This window comes from Neoarius graeffei, chromosome 12 (assembly GCF_027579695.1).
Source record: "Neoarius graeffei isolate fNeoGra1 chromosome 12, fNeoGra1.pri, whole genome shotgun sequence".
NCBI classification, from domain to species: Eukaryota; Metazoa; Chordata; class Actinopteri; order Siluriformes; family Ariidae; genus Neoarius; species Neoarius graeffei.
This window is the reverse complement of record NC_083580.1, coordinates 79330846-79351118: the sequence shown is the minus strand read 5'-3', so window position 1 is coordinate 79351118 and position 20273 is coordinate 79330846. Positions and strand designations below refer to the sequence as shown.

At 40.9% G+C, this 20273-nt stretch overlaps 1 protein-coding gene across 1 annotated transcript in view; it reads right to left on the bottom strand.

Annotated features, from left to right (window-relative positions):
- Positions 1-19646, bottom strand: part of sgcd (sarcoglycan, delta (dystrophin-associated glycoprotein)) — a 410547-nt gene extending 390901 nt beyond the window's left edge. The window contains exon 1 of the mRNA XM_060936506.1: positions 19596-19646. The gene's annotated coding sequence lies outside the window, so the exon portion shown is untranslated. The remainder of the gene's footprint in view (positions 1-19595) is intronic.
- Between the last annotated feature and the right edge of the window lie 627 nt (positions 19647-20273).

The window sequence follows — 20273 nt, the reverse complement described above, 5'->3', positions numbered from 1 at the left end:
ATCCCAATTATGCGCATCATCACTTACGAATTTACAGATTATGTTTTTGAGTGTCTGGTTAAATCGCTCTACTAAGCCATCCATTTGTGGGTGATAAACACTGGTGCGGATAGACTTAATCCCCAGTAACCCATACAGCTTGCGCAGTGTGCGTGACATAAACGAAGTGCCTTGGTCTGTCAGGATTTCTTTTGGAATCCCAACCCAGGAGATAAAGTGGAAGAGCGCTTCCGCAATACTGCATGCTGAGATATTGCGGAGAGGCACTGCTTCTGGATATCGCATTGCATAGTCCACTAGAACTAAAATAAAGCGATATCCCCATGCTGACCGATCTAATGGCCCGACGAGATCCATCCCAATTTGCTCAAACGGGGTCTCGATTAGAGGAAGAGGGCGCAATGGCGCTTTTGGAGTGGCCACGGGATTTACTAATTGGCATTCACGGCATGCTACACACCACCGAGGGACATCCCCGTGAATCCCTGGCCAATAGAATCGGGCCATTATTCGGGCTAGTGTTTTATCTTGCCCCAAGTGTCCAGCCATGGGATTAAAGTGAGCCGCAAGGAACACGAGTTCCCTACGGCTCTTTGGGATTAACAACTGGGTTATTTGTTCCTTGGTTTGAGTGTTCTGCATCACTCGGTACAATTTATCTTTAATAATGGCAAAATAGGGGAAGGTCGGTGCTGTGCTTGGCTGAAGAGTTTGACCATCAATTACTCTCACTTGGTCAAATGCATGCTGCATAGTCTCGTCTCGTGACTGCTCTAACAGGAAATCCCTAAGGGAATCCCCGAGAGAGGGAGGAGGAGCGGGCTGCTCCTCACTCTGTCGCGGTGTTGATGTAGACGGCTCTGAGACAGCTTCTCCAGTCAATGCCACACCGGGACCTTCCCGTGACCTACTAGTGCAGAACCCACTGCGTGTTAAATATTCTATTAGGTTTTTAAATCCCGGCCAATCAGTACCCAGAATCAACGAGTGGGTGAGACGGGGACTAACCGCCGCCTTTATTCTATACATTTGGCCCCGGAATAGAATTTTGACAGACACTAGAGGGTAATGGTGAACATCCCCGTGCACACACAATGCTTTCACCGCTTGTGCTCCCCCCAATGCCTCACCTTGCACCAGGCGTTAGTGAATTGAGGTCTGATTGCAACCAGAATCCACCAAAGCGTGATATGTAGCCCCTTGAATACTCACCGGTATGCGATATGTTCCGGCCTGATCGAGGGCGGTTTCTGGCGCGTCAGGGATCCGGATTACAGCACCCACCTCCCTTGTGGAGCTCTGACCTTGGAGATGCTCCAATTCCCCGCCACGCCAGCACACCGGCCCAGGCTTTCCCTCTGCACTGGTGTTATGGGTGTCACTCACCTGAGGGGGAGACAGCACAGACACAGGAGAGAGAGAGAGGAGGACACCACAGGTGTGATCGGCCGGCTGGGGAGGAGCCAGCCACCGCCTCCGTGGCAGGGGAACGGGGTGGGGAGGGGGGCGAGAGACAGGGGGAGAAAAGAGAGAGAGAGAAGAGAAGCGAGGGGAGAAGCCTCATCTGCCTGCCATCTGAGCTGCCTCCAGATGGTCCTCCGCCAGCTCGATGGCTCGCTCCAGCGATGCCGGGTGATGACACGGGACCCATTCCGCCGTTCCTTCTGGAAGTTGAAAGACAAACTGCTCTAGTGCCACCAGATCGATGATCTTGTCGGCGTTGCAGTTTTCTGCCCTCAGCCACCGCCAACAGGCGTCCCGGAATTGCTGGCCGAATGTAAATGGCCGGCTAACTTCCTCCAATGCCAGCGTCCAGAAGCACTGTCGATGTTGCTCCGGGGAGCGGCCGAGCCGCTGCAGGATGGCTTTTGTTAGGTCAGCGTAGACCAGCCGGCTGTCAGCAGGGAGCTGCTGCGCTGCGAGCTGCACCTCGCCAGTCAGGAGCGGGAGAAGGCGCGCCACACGCTGCTCCTGCGGCCACCCCCAAGCCTCAGCTGCTTGCTCGAAAAGAGTGATGAAAGCTTCCGGATCGTCCTGCGGTCCCATCTTTGTGAGGGTGGCGGCAGCGGTGGTTGACGCCCCTGCTGATGCGAGCCAGTGCCGGAACGCCTGGCAATCTTCCTGCTGGGTCAGCATTAAGGCTTCGAAGCGTTGCTCCTGCTCCTTTCGGAGGATGATCAGCGCTTGATGCTGGTTCTGCTGGACAGTAGCGAGGGCAAGGATGAGCTCTTTGAATGGCGGGGACTCCATGGGGTGGTTCCTTTCTGTGCTCCCAGGTTTCAGCACCATTGTAATACTTCCTGATGTGGGTGGAGCACAGAAGCACGGCAGGCGAGAGTTGATATTTACACAAATACTTTATTGAGCTTTTCAGCTTGCTTACTTGCTTGCTTCCTTTCATCACTCACTCACTGACTCACTCACACATGCATTGTGGTTGGGGAGAGAGCTCCCTTTCTCTGCTCTCTCTCTCCTTTTATGCTCCGTCCCTGTAACAAACAGTGACACACACACACACACACACACACACACACACATTAATTGACAGCAGGTGGAATGACTTAGCCACTTACCTTCCCTGACCCGCCCTCCATTCACAGACTGCTGCTTGGCCACGCCCCCGCTGCCACAGTGTGGTTCATTTAGAAAGGTGAGAACACAGCAATCACAATCTGGCACAAACCAAACCGAAAAATAACCATATCTCAACCTGTATCTGAGCAAGGTGTGTTTCTTGTGTGGTTTGACTGCAGTGAGAATGTGATTCGATCCTGAAAGGAAAAAAAACATTGCAGGAAGTGAACCAAACCTGAGCTTGATAAACTGAACCAAAGGACAGCTGAAGTGGTCCGGAAATGGATATTCTGGATATTTGGACTGAAGAAGGAAATAAACAGTGGATTTGACAGAAAAAAAATGTTATTCCAGTGAGTTATTGAGTGCCAGCTTGATGTTCTCCTTGTGATTTCCAAGCACTTGGTAAAGTTTTGTTTGTTTGTTTGTTCGTCTACTCTTTTTTCCCCCATCACTTTCTGACCAACATATGAGAGATTTTTGAAGATGTTTTCAGTCGTACACACACCTCACTCAATGTTTTTTTCCTCTTTGTGGTTCGTTTAGCCCTTTCTCCGAGTACACTGGTGTTCCAGTCCATCGGCAAAATGGAAACCAATTTATCAAACATTTTCAATCAGTATAAACAAATGAATCATTTTTTTGCCGCAAGTCTGTTAGTCCAGACACTGTTGGGTTTCTGTGTGTAGAATATTGTGACTGGGTGGCACGGTGGTGTAGTGGTTAGCACTGTCGCTTCACAGCAGGAAGGTTCTGGATTCGAACCCAGTGGCCGACTGGGGCCTTTCTGTGTGGAGTTTGCATGTTCTCCCCATGTTTATGTGGGTTTCCTCCAGTTTCCCCCACAGTCCAAAGACATGCAGGTTAGGCTATTTGGTGGCTCTAAATTGACTGTAGGTGTGAATGTGAGTGTGAATGGTTGTCTGTGTCTATGTGTCAGCCCTGTGATGATCTGGCGACTTGTCCAGGGTGTACCCTGCCTCTGACCCATAGTCAGCTGGGATAGGCTCCAGCTTGCCTGCGACCCTGCACAGGATAAGCGACTACAGATAATCGATGGATAATAATAATAATAATAATAATATTGGCTGGCTTTTTTCATGGTCTATCAGATATATTCCATTCAGGTACTCATCTTCGTATCATGCTGAATGGAATATATCTGAAAGACCATGAAAAAAGCTAGCCGATATTCATTCATTCATCTCATTATCTCTAGCCGCTTTATCCTTCTACAGGGTCGCAGGCAAGCTGGAGCCTATCCCAGCTGACTACGGGCGAAAGGCGGGGTACACCCTGGACAAGTCGCCAGGTCATCACAGGGCTGACACATAGACACAGACAACCATTCACACTCACATTCACACCTACGGTCAATTTAGAGTCACCAGTTAACCTAACCTGCACGTCTTTGGACTGTGGGGGAAACCGGAGCACCCGGAGGAAACCCATGCGGACACAGGGAGAACATGCAAACTCCACACAGAAAGGCCCTCGCCAGCCCCGGGGCTCGAACCCAGGACCTTCTTGCTGTGAGGCGACAGCGCTAACCACTACACCACCGTGCCGCCGCCAGCCGATATTATTATTATTATTATTATTATTATTATATTCAGGTTGATTTTGTGCCCTTGTGAATATTTTGCTCATAAAGTCATCAGGAGCTCTGCTTTTAGGCAGTGACTAAATATATAGATTATATAACAGGTGGGAATGATGCCCAGGTGAGAGGTGGGAGAAATACGAATATGCTCTTTACTGTAGTATGTATGTGTGTGTGTGTGTGTATAATATATATATATATATATATATATATATATATATATATATATATATATATATATATATATATATATATATATATATCACTGCACTCCATATGCCTCTGGATGTCAAATTTATAGTTGTTTCTCTTGCTGCAAGCTACACATGTCATGATACATCCTCTGGACCAACGCCAGTAGATCTGCTCTTTGTGTTTATGGTGGATTATAATATTTTATTAAGCCGATGCATCACCAGCCAACTCAGCGTGTTATAACTGAGCTCATGGACACTGAAGTCATGATTGCTGTCTTTTCTGCCTCTAGTGAAATAGTTTGCAATATATTTTCAAACAGTATTTCTGCATTAAACTGTTGTTGAAAGCGTATTGTCATTTTGCAGGAAAGCACATACGCAACAGAGTCAAAGCCTTGGGATTACAGAGCATCAATTTAGCGATGCTAGCACACTCAACATTATTCAGGAAGGGAACATCAAATGCATGTCCAAGGCACTTTGTCTTTTCTGGTTCAGCTAGTGGAAATTGACATATCCCATCATCCTCCCATCCCTTCACGCGTGCTCTGCATTGGCCAGAAGGCTTTTGTAACAAATGCACTGAAAAAAGGTCCAGAACTCTTGACTCGCTCTGATGCACCACAACCACCAGCCCTTATACATCAGAAAGGAAAGGAAGAGACAGCATGGGTGGGATGAAATCAAGTGGCACAAGCATATCGTCTATTATTCTCTCCACATTCACTGGATATGACCAATTGCACGCTCTGATTGGCTACTCTATTACTAGGATATCAGCTCATATACCATGAGTATAGAAAAAGAAAATGGTGACGCGTGTTGCTGAACCAACTGAGGATGAAATAAAAACCCTCCTCAAAAACAAAACGCAAAAAAATACCAAAAAAGCAACAAAATATGGAATGAAAGTATTTGATGGTAACAATGAATCTTTTTTTTTTATTTTTCAAGAATTATTATTATTATTATTATTATTATTATTATTATTATTATTATTATCGCATTTTTCACAAATTGCTCCTGTCATTTTGCCGGTTTGTTTACATTCTAAGCGGAAATTATTTTGTCGGACATTTTGTACAACGTCTTTATTTATTGAATTTGCAAAAAAATAAAATAAAATAAAAATGCTCTGTTTTTCAAAATCCAGTGAATGTGGATAGAATAAAACAGTTATTCCACTCAATCTTGTTGTACATGGCTTATAGACAACTCGGTGCTATGTGCCTCATCAGCTATTAGCTCATGCACGACTCGATTCCAGGGAATAACTGTTAAATATTCTTTAATGTAATGCTTGCTAATGACTAATAAATGGATATTTAGCTAATAACACATGCATCAGAGGTGGGAAAAGTACCAAAGAAGTGCAGTCACGCCTCAAAATAAATATTCTGGGAAACTGAAGTGGAGTTCATTGAAGTTTAAGTAGAAAAATACAGACACTTACATTTTGGATCAGTGCACCAATTTCAAAGGAAATGAATTGACACAACAATCAATCAATTATCAATTATTATCAGAAAAGGATAAACAACTAGTGTGGAGATAACGATCTATAGTCCTGTGCAAAAGTCTTAGGTACATGTAAAGAAATGCTGTCGACCAAAAATGGGTTAAAAAATAATGAAATGAAATGTTTCAACATTAAAAAAATACTATAAACAGTAATCAGTAAGCCATAATAAACAAAACAAAGTCAATATTTGGTGTGAGATGACTCTTTGCATTAAATAGGTGTGTATATATATATATATATATATATATATATATATATATATATATCTCCGTCTCAGGTCCAGTGAGTGCAGTTTTATGCGGAAATGAGCTGTAGGTTTTACTGAGCATCTTACAGAACCAGCCGCAGTTCTTCTGGACACTTTGTCACACTCGCTTCTTCATTTTGTACCAAAACCCAATAGCCTTCCTTATGTTTTCTTTTTTAATCTGAAAAGTGCTCTTTTAATATGTGGAATATGCTGCTTAGATACAAATTATTTTTCTCTCTAACATTTAATTTTGTGCTGGAAAAAAACGAGCATTTGGAACTCTAAAATGTTTTTGTAATGTTTTGACTTGATAATGAATGTAGAAGTCATAAAATAGAAATCTATAACAAAGTTTGTATGAAAAAAATAGGGAGGGGGACTAAGACTTTTGTACAGTACTATATATTTTTCAACTGATGCGTGCATATTTTCACAGGCTAAAAGAAGACCTGACCAAGGTTGGTCACATAGCAGTCAGATGATACTAAATTGAATCAAATCGTATCGGTGCAGATTCGGTTAGTAGTGGAAGCCTGAGGTTTTATGTCAGAAAACATTAGTTAAGGCGAACTAACTAACTAACAAACAACTTTCTTCGTAATCTCTCAAATAAGCTTAACTAGCATGATAATGAAAACGATATAAACAAGTGTTGCCAGGGAAAACAAACTTCACCTGGTAGCACTTATGATGAATATGAAGGAAGATATTGCAAAAAAAAAAAACAATTTTGACCTTTTTGGTGACCTTGATTTTGACCTTGTGTGTGAACATACTTGGCCAATAAACATGGTTCTGATTCTGATTCTCTGCTGCTCTCAGCCAATCAGAACACACTGTACTGCTTACTGCTCTCAGCCAATCAGAACACACCATACTGCTCTCAGCCAATCAGAACACACCGTACTGCTCTCAGTCAATCAGAACACACCATACTGCGTGATTGTTACACTCTTACATTCTTACAGCACGATGACATAGTGGCTACAGCCTCTATATGAAACAGTAGCCACAAAAACCTTGACCTTGACCGGATGACCCACAAAATGTTGGCAGTTCTATTTGAGACCAATGCCCATCTGTCCTGAAAGTTTCATGAAGATTGAGCTGTTTTACCATAATATCATTAACAAAAAAACAAAGAAATAAACAAACAAACCCCACCGAAAACAATACCTCGCCCCCTGGTGGACTCTGTCCTGGGCGAGGTAACTAGCAGGATCTGAATACGTAGCTAGCTGTTAAATTCCAAACTGTTTCGTTGAATATGAAATGTAGGTATCTGGACATATTGCACTGATAGAGATTTGGTATTATTCCTGCTGTTAAAGGTTTAGTTTATTGAGTTCACCACATTTACACATACAAAGAAAGAGAAAAACATTTAATAATAATAATAATAATAATAATAATAATTAGATAGAGACTGTGACTAAAGTCACAGTGATTTGCACTAGCTCTTACAAACCGGGTTGTCTGGTCACCGTACCCTATAGACCTGGAATGGTAAGAGATAGAGAATAATGAAAAAAAAGCCTGTTTTTCATGGATCATTCCAGTTTGGTGATCCAGATCAGCATCAAAAGTCATAGCAACTTAATTCAGCCCAGAGATATTCTTCATGTGAAATTTGGTTGAAAACTGAGGGAGAAATAGCGTCCGAGAAAACATTAGGAGAATCAGAAGAAGAAGAAAGTAGAAAGATCCTGAGTGAGAGTAGCAATTTATGCCAGTGCTGCTAGCGCAAATTAATAATATGAAGATAACTAATTACAAACAAACAAAATATAGCAGGGGAAAGGAACAGGACTTGCGTCCTAATTGCCACCAAACACCTACATGCTAAAACATAGCAATACAAAGATTACACTACCACTACAATACACTATAATGATCTATCCATCCATTTTCTTCCGCTTATCTGAGGTCGGGTTGCGGTGGCACCAGGCTAAGCAGGGTATCCCAAGCGTCCCTCTCCCCAGCAATGCTTTCCAGTTCCTCCTGGGGAATCCCAAGGTGCTCCCAGGCCAGATGAGATCTATCATCTCTCCAGCATGTTCTGGGTCTACCTCAAGGTCTCCTCCCAGTTAGACATGCCCAGAAAACCTCCAAAGGAAGTCGCTCAGCAGACATCCTAATCAGATGCCCAAACCACCTCAGCTGACTCCTTTCAACATGAAGGACCAGCAGCTCGACTCCGAGATCTCTCCGGATGTCTGAGCTCCTCACCCTGTCTCTAAGGGTGAGCTCAGCCACCCTATGAAGAAAGCTCATTTCAGCTGCTTTCAACCCGTTTCAGCCAGGTTGGGAGTGAGTTGTTGTCCCAAGTGAAGGAGTTCAAGTATCTTGGGGTCTTGTTTACAAGTGATGGTAAAATGGAGCATGAGATGGACAGGCGGATTGGGGCGGCATCAGGCATTGTATCGGATCATTCTAGTGAAGAGGGAACTGAAACGGAAGGCAAAGCTCTGGATTTACCAGTCAGTCTACGTTCCAACCCTCATCTAAGGTCATGAGCTTTGGGTAGTGACTGAAATGATGAGATTACGGATGCAAACGGCTGAAAGCAGCTGAAGCGGCAGCACTATAATGATAATAAACTTTTTTTTTAAATGTTGATATAAATTAATTTGATTTGTTTCAATTTGTTATGGATTAAAAGATGGATGATCTGATCCTAGCCTGTCAACTTGTCAGTCCAAAAGGTTGTAGGTTTATGTAATGATGTCAAACGTAGGCATTTTCTTTTGAAATTACTAAAAATACAGATCATCTGTAACAGATCATGATGTACACAGTATATTTTTCTCCTAAAGAAATTTCTAAGTAACGAGGACAGATTTAGAAATGAATTTTATCCTGTAATCTCTTTTAAAGCAGTTCAGATCTGTGAGATACCTGTTCATGCGAGTACTGCTGAGATCCAATTCCAGTGCTTCAGAGATTTTATTTTCAAGCCTGTAGGATTCACTGGGGAGCTGCTTTTTTTAAGGCAGTATTCCGAAATGAATCTGAGTTGGCTTGCGTATACAGGGAAGCGAATTTGTTCAAATGTCTGAGTTAAGCACGAGTCAGCATCGGCACCCTCACACTGTGGAAAAGTAATAAGGAAGAAGGAAATGACCTCTGCTGAAACATGGCTAATAACTGCATGTGCAAATACAGTCGAACACACATACACACACACACACACACACACACACACAAGCTCAGAATTGCCGACTTGTTTAAAGAAGTGGACGTCGTGTCTGGATTTCCTCAGTGGCCTGCTTCTATTTACAGCTCTGCAGGCCAACTCTATCTAATGGTGTGTTCTATATTTGCACTTTCATGGTTGACATCCCTTCCAACAGATACTGATATGCAAGCACACACACTCACACACACGCCCACAAGCGGTCTCCAGCATTGGTGCCAAACAGTAACTTCGTTGCTCTCCTTAAAGGTTCTGGCTGCAAAGTTGAATGCTGGGTAAAATGTTTTATTTCTGTTGTTCGAGATGTTTTGCTGCACACACACACACACACACACACACACACAAACACACACCATGTATCCTGTGTGTGAATATTTTGCCGAGATAAAAAGCATCCCGCATTTTACGATTCCGGCGATTGCTGAAGCAAGTGAGCAACAACATCACATCACTTGACCACAAACATGGTGGACTCAGCTCTCCCGTCAGCAGAAAAGAAAAGGAAAGCCTGCCTAGTGAGTGCAACTGCAAGATAGAGCAAGGTTGAATGACGTGTAATTTTTCTGGACAGATAACTAAATCATTCTAGCTAGTGCTCCGCTATCTTAGCTTTAGAACCCATGGGCTCGACTCCACAGTCGCGAGTATGGAGTTACACACCTAATGTTTTGATCTTACAGAGAAAGAAACGAGAACACAAAAGCAAGAACAGAGAAAATATATATTATTTGTCTTTTGTTTCATGGATCTATTCACGAATGTCAAGCACAAATTACACAAATCCCTGCGATTCAAAACTCTTGAAGGTCGATGCAGAGTCACGATGTTTTCCTGGTGGCATCGCCATCTTGGTGTGACGCAGTTCCATAGTTATGCTAATTAGTTAAAGCTCCTTCCTCGCGTTCGGCTGTTTCCTGTTTCCATAGGGCTGTACTGTTTACTTCACAAGGGAGGAAAATGGTCCCAAAATGGAGAAATGTGACCCTCAGAATGAGCATCAAAATGATCACATCCCATTCGTCCGCATGATATTGTTCTTGCGAGACAGAGGAAAATGCCACGCACAATAAAATATTTGAAATTTTCAGATGACTTTGCAGTTAGTAGCTTTAAAGGATATGGGACATGAAACATAAATGCACGCTATATCAGTTTCTTTCCATTAAAAATATGAATCAACAAATACAAAATTATCTATTAAATTCAGCAAAATCGTTATATTTGTGATGATTATATGGCATTTCTGCTCGAGCTCCGATATGCATATTTTACAACCGGAAGAGCCGCTGTCACGTGATCATACGTCACTAAAACTTTCGGGCACAGCACAAGCGGGTAGATGAATGGAGAAGTGGATAACAAGAAAATTGTTTTTATAGTCTTTAACGTACATTGGACATCATGGTGTATTGTGCTGCTTATGGTTGCAATAATTCCAATGGGAAATGCCCTGGAGTAAGTTTTTTTGCATTCCCCAAGGACCCGAAGCTGAGGAAAGTGTGGGCTCACTACTGCCGTAGAAAAAATTTTGTACCTACTGTTTCCCACAAACTGTGTTCGGACCATTTCACTGAGGATTCTTTCAACATTAATACTCAGGTACTGAGCAATATTAATTGCCAAGCCAAATTTAAGAGGTTACTTAAAGATGGAGCCGTTCCCAACGTCCCAATTCAGGAACAAGACGGCGGAGTGAAACCCGAAGTGCTACGGCCACCACAAGGTGCATTCGCTAAGCGACTGAAAGCCGAGGTAAGGATTAGTATTATAATTTTGGGTGTATCAATTATTGATTATCATAATTCTGACTCATCTCTTTCGCCAAACAGCGTAGTGTTGTTGGCTGTGTGATGGCGTTTCACCATTTTGAATGTTTTCATCTCGGACTCTGGAAGCATTGTATCTCAATCAATCTCGAAAAATATCAGCAAAAAAAAACTAGCTTGCAACGGACTTTAGCTAGATCTATGATGAACTTTCAATGTATGATACAAAAATAATACTTCTTTCAACAGATCATTAGCCTTTGAGCAGAATTGTTTTTAACTTACCAGGAAGTGTTATGGAGCCGACCGCTTTCAGTTTCATGGGGACTGAATGAACTCTCACTCTCAGAATCATCTGACCCGTCAGAGTAAAGACAAGATCCATGTTCATGTGAATTTCCAGCTATCGGTTCGAATTGATAGGGTCTAACTTCACATCTCTGTGAAACATCGGGAATGTCACTGTCGATGGTGTCCATTTCGGTAACCTGTTTACATTAGATTCCCAAGCGCTGGCTCCTTGGAAAGTTTTTGTGACGTCACGGGTCACGTGACCACCTAGCTCATTAACGAATCCTTGTTTTACGCTGATGTATAAAAAAGTTGAATAATGTGATGATTTTCACATTTTTGACGCCCTGCAGTGATTTAGATGGCATTTCTTATGTCCTTTATACATAATTATGCCCAGAAAAAAATCCATGTCCCATATCCTTTAAGCACTATTTTGGTGTATTATGTTCTACTCGAGTCTTATTGAGATGGATCATTTTACTTACGTCCCTCACTCTACCACGGTAAAATGTTTTGGTATGCTCGAGTAAACAAAGACTTGTAGAAAATAAACTGAGGCGTCTAGTTTACCTCTCTAGAAAACATGAAAGCATGCTGAGATCAGTTTGCTAACTGGTTATATGTGTTTAACCAAGTTAGCCTGTTTTCTTTGCTAATTCCAGGTTAGACTAGTGTCTAGTAGCTAGCGTACATTTTCTCAGCAGGAAGTCAAAATCTAGCGAATGGTAAATTTATCAGTTACATGATATTTTACTTCTAATTAATTTGTTGTTGTACTAAATTTTAACAATAACATTTGCATAATTCTACTTTGCACCTGTGTTTGTCTTGTTTATTGTACTTAGATAGCTATATTATATAGACGTGAGTGTTTTACTGGGGGCGATATGGCGGTGTAGTGGTTAGCGCTGTCGCCTCACAGCAAGAAGGTCCTGGGTTCGAGCCCAGCGGCCGACGAGGGCCTTTCTGTGTGGAGTTTGCGTGTTCTCCCTGTGTTCACGTGGGTTTCCTCCAGGTGCTCTGGTTTCCCCCAAAGGCATGCAGATTAGGTTAATTGGTGGCTCTAAATTGAGTGTGAGTGGTTGTATGTGTCAGCCCTGTGATAACCTAGCAACTTGTGTACCCTGCCTCTCGCCCATAGTCAGCTGGGATAGGCTCCAGCTTGCCTGTGACCTTGTAGAACAGGATAAGTGGCTACAGATAATGGATGGATGGATGGAGTATTTTACTGGGAAATCCACCACTCATATTTATTTTTCATCCGAGCTCCATCCAGGACATGGAGAACCAAAACCAGGAGATAAAGCTCTATCTGTCATTCGTGAGGATGAGTGAGTTGTTTTGATAAATTTGGGTACTTTTTGTTTGTGAATGTGTCGATATAATAAAAAGAATATCACACGTTGGCTTGAAGATATGAAGTTTATCTTCTTGTGTTGAAAAACTTGCATTTTTCAGATGAAATCCATCACCGATCTGAGTGACATGTTTAAATTATATTGTCTGGCTTTTTTCGTGGTATATCAGATATACTGTATTCCTTTCAGCTAGCATGATACTGAATGTGTTGAAGACGAGTAGCTGAATGGAATATATCTGATAGACCATGAAAAAAGACAGACAATATTATTATTATTATTATTATTATTATTATTATTATTATTATTATACATACACATTCCTTTCGGGTGTTCAACACATCTTTCTCTTTCAAAATTCTCTCAAAATCTTTCGTATTTTGCAACAAAGCAAACCTGGCAGCCATGTTTGTTTACAAATTGTCACAGTTGCTCGCTAGCGTGAAAGTTTTACGTCTCCGACTTGTGAAGTCATGTTGTCTTGACAACCATGCAATATCGTAAACCATATTCAACGCTCATTCTCCATTGGGTAGAGTGACATAATACACATAGGATAAGCGATATGCTAACGATATTGCATGCTATCAAACCAAATGAACGAAACCCGCTAGAAGGGAATAGAACACGTTTTTATTCCATGGAAAAAGTGTCCTGTATGTATAATAATTCCCGATATTTCATGCCGATGACATCACTCTCAGTGTTTGCCTGCTGACTAGACACACATTGTCAAAATGATGAACTGGTTCAAAATTTAAATTCTTTTCATTAACTTGTGTATTTTTTTGTGGATGTGTCCATATATTATAAAGAATGTTACACAGTGGCGCAAAGATATGAAGTTTATCTTCTCATGCTGAAAATATTTTCACTAGTTCACTTCGCTCACTCATGATATATCCATTCACCACTCAAAGATAAACTTCATATCTTCATGTGGCCATGTAACATCCTCTATATACAACCCCGATTCCAAAAAAGTTGGGACAAAGTACAAATTGTAAATAAAAACAGAATGCAATAATTTACAAATCTCAAAAACTGATATTGTATTCACAATAGAACATAGACAACATATCAAATGTCGAAAGTGAGACATTTTGAAATTTCATGCCAAATATTGGCTCATTTGAAATTTCATGACAGCAACACATCTCAAAAAAAGTTGGGACGGGGCAATAAGAGGCTGGAAAAGTTAAAGGTACAAAAAAGGAACAGCTGGAGGACCAAATTGCAACTCATTAGGTCAATTGGCAATAGGTCATTAACATGACTGGGTATAAAAAGAGCATCTTGGAGTGGCAGCAGCTCTCAGAAGTAAAGATGGGAAGAGGATCACCAATCCCCCTAATTCTGCGCCGACAAATAGTGGAGCAATATCAGAAAGGAGTTTGACAGTGTAAAATTGCAAAGAGTTTGAACATCTCATCATCTACAGTGCATAATATCATCAAAAGATTCAGAGAATCTGGAAGAATCTCTGTGCGTAAGGGTCAAGGCCGGAAAACCATACTGGGTGCCCGTGATCTTCGGGCCCTTAGACGGCACTGCATCACATACAGGCATGCTTCTGTATTGGAAATCACAAAATGGGCTCAGGAATATTTCCAGAGAACATTATCTGTGAACACAATTCACCGTGCCATCTGCCGTTGCCAGCTAAAACTCTATAGTTCAAAGAAGAAGCCGTATCTAAACACGATCCAGAAGCGCAGACGTCTTCTCTGGGCCAAGGCTCATTTAAAATGGACTGTGGCAAAGTGGAAAACTGTTCTGTGGTCAGACGAATCAAAATTTGAAGTTCTTTATGGAAATCAGGGACGCCGTGTCATTCGGACTAAAGAGGAGAAGGACGACCCAAGTTGTTATCAGCGCTCAGTTCAGAAGCCTGCATCTCTGACGGTGTGGGGTTGCATTAGTGCGTGTGGCATGGGCAGCTTACACATCTGGAAAGACACCATCAATGCTGAAAGGTATATCCAGGTTCTAGAGCAACATATGCTCCCATCCAGACGACGTCTCTTTCAGGGAAGACCTTGCATTTTCCAACATGACAATGCCAAACCACATACTGCATCAATTACAGCATCATGGCTGCGTAGAAGAAGGGTCCGGGTACTGAACTGACCAGCCTGCAGTCCAGATCTTTCACCCATAGAAAACATTTGGCGCATCATAAAACGGAAGATACGACAAAAAAGACCTGAGCAACTAGAATCCTACATTAGACAAGAATGGGTTAACATTCCTATCCCTAAACTTGAGCAACTTGTCTCCTCAGTCCCCAGATGTTTACAGACTGTTGTAAAGAGAAAAGGGGATGTCTCACAGTGGGAAACATGGCCTTATCCCAAATTTTTTGAGATGTGTTGTTGTCATGAAATTTAAAATCACCTAATTTTTCTCTTTAAATGATACATTTTCTCAGTTTAAACATTTGATATGTCATCTATGTTCTATTCTGAATAAAATATGGAATTTTGAAACTTCCACATCATTGCATTCCGTTTTTATTTACAATTTGTACTTTGTCCCAACTTTTTTGGAATCGGGGTTCTATGTTTATATAGCTAAATGTTTACTTAGATAGCTATTGATAGTTATTTATAAACCCTGTTTTGTAATATTTCACTGCACTGTATACTTGTATACTGATGTATTGATAATAAAGGTCTCGAATCTTGAATCAAGCTACATAGTGCTAGTCATGTATATGAGCGGCAAACTTAAAGAGACGGTGATGTTTTTTTCGGGCAAAATGGCGTCTTCAGAAATAAAAGTTAGTTTTCACATGAAAACATGGCATCACTCATCATTAATTTCATTACTTTTTTTAAAAAAATCTGGATACTTAGTTTTTGACTCATTATCTACTTTCACTAAAGTGGAACTTTTTTTCAAGTCTGCTCACTCCTTTGCAGCTCATGCGTTTAATTTAAGATTACATTTCACTAAATGAAGTGGAAAGGTCGGTGCTTTTGATGGCTGAGAACTTAACACGTCATACACTTGGCTTTCTTGAAAGCTCATCAAGAGAGAAATAAAGAGAGACTCTGAGAGAGAAAGAGAGAGAGAGATTCAAGTCATGATTTATCCCACTGGACTGGAGCCATGCACGAGGGAGAAGTCATGGATTTTATAACTGTCTGTTTGATCGGTGCAAATTCTAAGGACCAGAGGATTACTCTGCCCATTTATACTCGTTCATCCGGGGAGGTCTGCTCTCAGCGCTGCTGTAAACATCGTACGGGAAGGTCGTATTTGTAACATACATGAATTCATGAGCTTACAAAACGACAGCTGGCTCCTTTTGCTTTTTGCTCCACAGGCAGTGACAGCGTAGATGGAATGCTAAACACAGCTAGCGTCAGGAGGGTTAGACGGCTAAATACAACACAAGGCTAAATCCTACTCACAGGTTCATTCTTTAATGGCATTGCTATAGGCTAGTTCCAAAACAAAAATGTCAGCGACGGTCATTAAATTAAAGGCTAACACGATACATAAGGGTAATGTATCAAAGGCTACATGACCTCTACACTGACATCCAAAAGTCTCGGAGTTTAGCTTTACATTTTCAACTGGAAATAATGAGAAAGTTATGATTTAGGATTTTTTTTGAAAGAAAGGAAATGTTGAATAACTCGAATACTCGAGACTATTTCTGCACTATCGATACTACTAAAGGAAGGCTGTCTATCTCAGTCTGTTCATCTACGCAAATCAACACAGCTAGACACACATACTCCGTACTTTGCACATGGATTGGTGACACCCCAGAGAGGCCCAAGACAACATTTTCAATTTTCCAAAACATGGGATTAGTGCTAATCCAACACACTATTGATTTACTGTAGGCTACTTGTGGTAGGCATCTCAGGTGAGAATTCAAATTCAATCCAAATTGCTTGAAACTGCTCTCATTGGATTCAGAATTGAATGCAGAACAACAGACGTTTTACACAATTAAAATATGTTTATCTGTTCTTGAGATATTACAAATCAAAGATTGAAGAAAAGGCTTAATTTTTAGAAAATGGCCGTAATATTCTGTCTGAGGATCACATGGTCCAAAATGGGCCTCATTAACCAATGAGATCAAATGATTTTTTCTTAATAACTTTTCTATTTTTCAAGATATTTACATGGAACTTGGCAGCACATAGATGGTTGTATACTGAATACAAAGTTTAAAAAATTAGTTTAAAAAATGCAAATTAGCATTTAATTAGTATTAATTATGCTAATTAGGTAAAATGTTAAATCGGTACACTCTTCATCAAAGTTTCACCAAATGGCTTTATTTGTGCAATATAAAGCTGATCTTAACTCTCATTTATACATCACAAAGAAGGAGAAATCAATGTTAGTTATAAACTATGCACAAATAAGCACTGAATGTCATTCACATCTACCATTCTCTATCAAAATAAAAAAGTAATAAAAGATTATTTCTAATCCTGTCTTTGTGCTCTGTAGGCTTTTGTAGTTCTCAGTAGGGCCTACTAGTGTTTATATGAAATAATATGATTATTTCGATTAATATTCACAGCTTTCAAGGCGAACCTCGAAAAAACTGTCTGATCCACATCCAATAAACAATTCACATTCACTGAACTGAAATTGACACTCGCGCTTCTGACTTCCAGTTTTTTAAAACCTCATTCCGACCACTAAGATCTCAATATTTTTCATCAAAACAACTAATATTCTAAAATAGTTATTTATTTACAGGAATCAGTTTGATTTGAAAAAATAAGTAGGTAAAGCTATGAAAACTCACTTCTGTGAATCATAACATCAAAACTAGCAGAGGGAAAATTTTGCTGAATCCTTCATCAGAAACAGTGAGAGCGAGAGAACATCCCTATAAAAGTGATCTGATTGATATTGATGAGTAATCCAGTCAGAAACTTATTGAGAGAGAGAGAGAGAGAGAGAGAGAGAGAGAGAGAGACTGACTGCTTTCCCATGACTCAAAAAGAAAATCACCAGCAGTTTCCTGACATCACGTGAGCAGAGTTTTTACTCTGTTGTACCGACTTCAACCTGCCGTTACTCCCAAAGTACTGAACAGATCTTAACCAAATACATTTCTTTGGAAAGCAGAGATTATAAACTTTTTAATGATATTATTCACGATAGAAAATATTCAAGAGTTAAGCAATGACAGATTTGGAAACTTAGATGAGTGTCTGCATGGACAATTTTCACAGCACGGCCAATGAGCATTTGATACGGCTACTACATTCTCACTCTAACACACTGCGCGCAGCCTTGGCAGGGAATCCCCTCCACCACTCGCCTGAGAGTTTCGATTGTACAATCAGTGCTCCTCACCGGAAACTTCCATTAGGGCCGAGTCTACGTCACTGAGGAGAGGAGACGCTGGGAGTGATTTATGTCATTTTGACAGAACACAGTGAAAACGTGTCCACTCAACCCTCCACTGGGCCATTCAGAGGAAATCAGGTTCACGGGCAGTAACTATTATTTTAAACTGAAGCATAAGTGTGATATTAAAGGGGAACTGAAGGCAAATTTTTTCTGATCAAAATTCTATTTATCTTGTTTTATTAAATATAGGAATGCATTTTTGATCGCTATTTTGTCGCTGCTATAGCAAGTTCTGAGTGTTTGAAATATGCTCTGTAATATATCAGTCCATATGTCAAAGCAATGGCCGTAAACGAGATTCATTGAGACCTGTGTGAGACATCGTAGGACGGAAGTGAAACGTACAGCGGAAATCAAAGTGACCAACATCTGCCAACGTTGTCAAAAGACGCGTGCGCCCTCTTTCGAATGCTGATGTAATCAAGCTGGAAGTTTTGTTTGTTTTGATAGCAATCAGGAAAGTTTGAAAAAAGTCAGCAGTAATCGTCATTTAAACTCGTTTTTGTGCAATACTTCATTTGGAAAACAGTTTTCAAAATGGCGGCACTGACACCTGGCTGACACTTCACGTTTCGAAGTCTCGCACAAGTCTCATGAAGATCGTGCGGATAAGCGACGCCTGCCGTGGACCAAACGAACTAAATTCAAAACAAAGTATTTTATATGACTCGGTGTAGATACAGTGCAGTCTCTGCAGCGCCTTGATTGCATTTGCATGCCTCTTTTGAAGACTGAAATAAATGATTTTTTTAATGTGATTTATTTATTTATTTAAGTAATCACCTGTGTATTTATACTAAATTATCCACCTCAGGCTCAGTGAACATCTTCATCTCAGTTATTCTTCACCGATATTCACTTCATCTTCTGCGAATAACTGTTAATTAACAACCTTCAGTTAAATCATATTATATTATTTCACTTAATTTTCTTTATAAAGAGAGATACAGAAAACGAGCATAGAGTCATATGATATGATTCAAGAGTTATCTTAAGAATTATGAGTACACTGTGATTTTTTTTTACAAGTTTGAAAGTAATATAAAAAATGTATTATTAGATCCTATAAAAGAAAAAGAGGAATAAAATATAATATGACTATAAACAATTCAAATGACAAGAGTGAGCATTGTCAGGATCCCATAGGGACGATCTGTGCCGAATAAAGCATGTCTTCTTTCTCCTTCAAAGCACAGCAGATATTCATTGTCCCTTTGTTCCATTTCACACACACACACACACACACACACACACACACACTACATTGCTGTTACTCCAATCAGTGCATCACCTTGAAGTACTCCACTAAATTAGACCCCAGCCAGCTCACACTGAACCTCTAATGACCTTAGTTTTAACATTATTTCAAACTCTGTCCCAAAATAAACATAATTAAAAGGTGCAGGGGGAAAAAGAAACTTGTTAAGTTTCCTACCGTCTGATGTTTACTGCATTAAATCCTCAGCCTCATAGACATTGACTGAATCCGGTACCTGACAGCCTATTTTTAGTTTCTGCCCTAAACCGTATATAGTGTTCTCCCCCTCCACATGCTAATTTATAGGGCATTACAACACAGCGAGGCGCAACTCAGCTGTCTACAGTTATCACCAAGGCTCAGTGTGCAGCTAAACTCTGCCTGCTCTGGACGGTTATTTAAAGGTACTTATTATACAACAGGGTCTTCTTCTTCTCCTTCGTCTTCTTCTTGTTCCTCCACTGGCAGTGTTTCCAATTAATAGCTCCAATATGCAAAGAGATTTGTACCTGATGAGTTTATGAGCAAAATATTTCCAAGGGCACAAAATCCCCCTGAATAGAATAATAATATTACAGCACCGTGAACGAACCATCGAATTGTGTCATGTCGTGTTTTTCATGTCAGTAAATCACTGCATTGTCTTGTGACAGTGAGAGCAATAATGAGAGACGCGTCGCAGTTGCGATACATATTTATTCCTTTCTTTGACGCCGCACGCCATGCGCCAGAAACAACACCACGGCATTTATTATGGTGTGACTCCGCTGGGTGCCTGGGGGACAGCAGTGAACCAGCGCTTTCACTTTACATCACTGCTGTAGAGTTACCATCCAATATCACACTCCATACACC